This window comes from Sapajus apella, unplaced genomic scaffold, assembly GCF_009761245.1.
Source record: "Sapajus apella isolate SASKATOON/1434 unplaced genomic scaffold, GSC_monkey_1.0 scaffold119, whole genome shotgun sequence".
NCBI lineage: Eukaryota > Metazoa > Chordata > Mammalia > Primates > Cebidae > Sapajus > Sapajus apella.
The window spans coordinates 518814-522437 of record NW_022437059.1 but is presented as its reverse complement, the minus strand read 5'-3'; positions in this window follow the sequence as shown (position 1 = coordinate 522437).

Below are 3624 nucleotides of genomic sequence, written 5' to 3'. Positions count from 1 at the left end.
GGCATGGCAGGGAGGGGGTGGGGACCCTGCCAGCCCCCTCCAGTGCCCCAGTTCCCAGGCAGCTCTTAAAGGGACCAAGGAGAATTAGCCAGGGGCAGCTTAAGGGGGTGAGTGTAGAGGAAAGTAGGTGGTGGGGAGAGGACTGGGCTTTCTAGGGGCAGGGGGGCCAGAGTGGGGACGACCTGACGCCTCCCCTCCTCCCCTGGAAGCCCCCAGGGTTCTCTGCCTCGATTTTCCCTCATCCCATGAGACCCCCATGCTGGCCCCCCAGCTTCTGACTCCACCTCCTCAGATCCTGGCCCCTGTTCCCCTTGGGCCCCTGCCCACTTCCTCCCCTCCTCCATATGCGTGCCACCTCAGTCTCCGGTGAGAGCTGCCAGCTGGCACTGGCTGGTACTAGGCACGGAGAATCAGCCCAAGGAGGGAAAGGGCCTGAGGCCTGGCCCCCGAAGGCGGGGGGAGGCCAGCACCCCAGAATCAGTCGGAGGTGTAGGCAACACCTTCCCTCCCAGTTGCGTCCAAGTCTTCTTTTCTCTGCCCCTCTGGACACAGCGCAAGGGGGCACCGAGGCTCTGCAGAGGACCCTGGCTCACCCGCTACCTCCGCTTCCTGTTGAGCTGTCAGGATTGTGATATGGAAAAGGAAAATGACTTAGTTACACCAGGAGGGGCGGGGGCAGCTGAAAGAAGCCCACGGCAGAAGAGAGGGACAAAGAAAATGGAAAAGGAAGATGGCAAACAAACAGCGGAAAACCTCAATGCTCATGTCACTCCTCTACTCACAAGGCCCCCTGGCTTCCCAGGGCCCGTGGAATTAATTTCACACTCCCCACAGAGTGCTGTAGACCCGTCCCAACCCTTTAGTGCGGGAGGGCCGGAGGGTGCTTTTCCCCAGTCAGCCTGGACTCTGCCTGCCTCCACGTTTGTTTCTGTTGGTACTGGATCTCCCACCTGGAAGATGTACTCTTCCAGGATAGTTCTCATTTCCACTGGATGGAACTCTTCCTGTCCTCTCATGCCCAAACAACCCTTTCCTCTGCAAAGCCCTCCTGGGTCCTCCCACAGTATCCTGAGTTGCCACAGCATTTTCTGAGGATCTGGAGTCCTGGGTGACTTGGGGTAAACCTCTTCCCTCACTGGATCTCCGCCACCTTGATTAAAATGAGAATGGTAATAACCTGCCCACTAGTGGTGAGAGTGAAAATTCGTTTCAGTCTTTTGGATGATACTTGGCAATAGGTCTCAGGTTCTGCAAAAATGCTCTCAGCTGGGCATGGTGGCTGTGCGTGCCGGCGGTCCCAGCTACTCTGGAGGCTGCCAGGAACCCAAGGTTGCTGTGCGCTATGATCAAGCCTGTGAATAGCCACTGTACTCCAGCCTGGATGACATGGTGAGACACTGTCTCAAAAAAAAAAAAAAGTAGCCAGGCATGGTGATGTGCACCTGTAATCCCAGCTACTCGGGAGGCTGAGACAGGAGAATCATTTGAACCCGGGAGGCGGAGGTTGCAGTGAGCCGAGATCACGCCATTGCACTCCAGCCTGGGCAACAGAGCAAGACTCCATCTCAAAAAAAATTTTTTTTTTAAAATGTGCTCACATTGAGCGATTCCATTTCTGAGTCTATGCATTTACTTTAAATACTTGCAAAGCACCTACAATATAGTCAGGCATTGCACTAGGTACCAGGGACGTAGCATGAAAAAACAACAAAAGACCTGTCCCTCAGGTGCGTGCATTTTGGTGGAAGACATAAATACACAAGTGCAGTGTATGTTCAATTAAATGTCCTGGAGAAAAATAAAGCAGAAGGAGTGGCTGGGAGGTAGTAAAACTCTGGATGGGGATGATGCTACTCATAAAATTTGGTCAGGGGGCTGGGCGTGGTGGTGTAACCCTAGCACTTTGGGAGGCCAAGGCAGGTGGATCACTTGAGGCCAGGAGTTCAAGACCAGCCTGGTCAACATGGTGAAACCCTGTCTCTACTAAAAACACAAAAATTAGCCAGGCATGGAGGTGGATGCCTGTAATCCAGCTACTCAGGAGGCTGAGGCAGGAGAATCACTTACACTTGGGAGGCAGAGGTTGCAGTGAGCCAGATTGCATCACCGCACTCCATCCTGGATGACAGAGAAAGACTCCATCTCAAAAAAAAATTGGTGAGAGGGCTGTGGGCATGGTGGCTTATGCCTGTTATCCTTGCACTTTGGGAGGCCAAGGCAGGAGGAACGTTTAAATCCTGGGAGGTCGAGGCTGCAGTGAGCCGTGATCATGCCACTGCAGTCAGCCTGGGTGACAGAGTGAGACCCTACCTCAAAAAGTAAAATAAAATACATAATCTAATTTGGTCAGGGAAGGCTTTACTGGACAGTGACATTTGAATAGAGATCTGAAGAAAGAGTGAAAACAAGACATTCAGATATTTGATAGGAAAAAATGGTCCAGGCAGAGGGAACCATTAGTTCAGAGGTCCCGAGGCAGGTGTGTGCGTGGTGTGTTCTAGGAATACGTAGGCAGCCACGGTAGCTCCAGTGGGGCGAGAACAAGGGAGAGGAGTGACAGATGAGGTGGGCGGGGCCATCAGGCACAGCTTTGCATGCCACTGTGAGGACTTTGGCTTTAACATTTTCATGTTTTGGGAAGACTCGGGGATTTGAGCAGAGGAGTGACCAAACTGTTAAAGGATCATTCTGCCGCTGTGCAGAGAATAAACCGTACAGAGCAAAGGCAGGAGACCAGTTATGAAACTAACGCCGTAATCCAGACAACTGATGATGCTAGTGGCGGCAGTGGTGATGAGAATGGCCTGGATTCCAGACTATTTTATTGTATTTATCTTATTTTATTTTATTATTTTGAGATGGAGTCTCACTCGGCCACCCAGGCTGGAGTGCAGAGGCATGATCTCAGCTCACTGAAACCTCTGCCTCCCAGGTTCATGTGATTCTCCTGCTTCAGTCTCCTGAGTAGCTGGGATTACAGGAACGTGCCACCGTAGCTGGCTAATTTTTGTATTTTTAGAGATTGCACCATGTTGGCTAGGCTGATCTTGAGCTCCTGACCTGAGGTGATCCACCCACCTCGGCCTCCCAAAGTCCTGGGATTACAAGCATGAGCCACTGCGCCCGGCTGGATTCCAGACACATTTTTTTTTTTTTTTTGAGACGGAGTTTCACTCATGTTACCCAGGTTGGAGTGCAATGGCACGATCTCGGCTCACCGCAACCTCCACCTCCTGGGTTCAGGCAATTCTCCTGCCTCAGCCTCTTGAGTAGCTGGGATTACAGGCACGCGCCACCATGCCCAGCTAATTTTTTGTATTTTTAGTAGAGACGGGGTTTCACCATGTTGACCAGGATGGTCTTGATCTCTTGACCTCGTGATCCACCCGCCTCGGCCTCCCAAAGTGCTGGGATTACAGGCTTGAGCCACCGCGCCCGGCCCAGACACATTTTAAAGATGGAGTTTTGCTAATGGATTGAATGTGACGTATGAGAGGACAAGGGAAGTTAACAATGACTCCAGGATTTATGGCCAAAGCAACTGGAAAGGCTTAGACACAAGAATCGCTTGAACCTAGGAGGCGGAGGTTGCAGTGAGCCGAGATCACACCACTGCATTCCAGT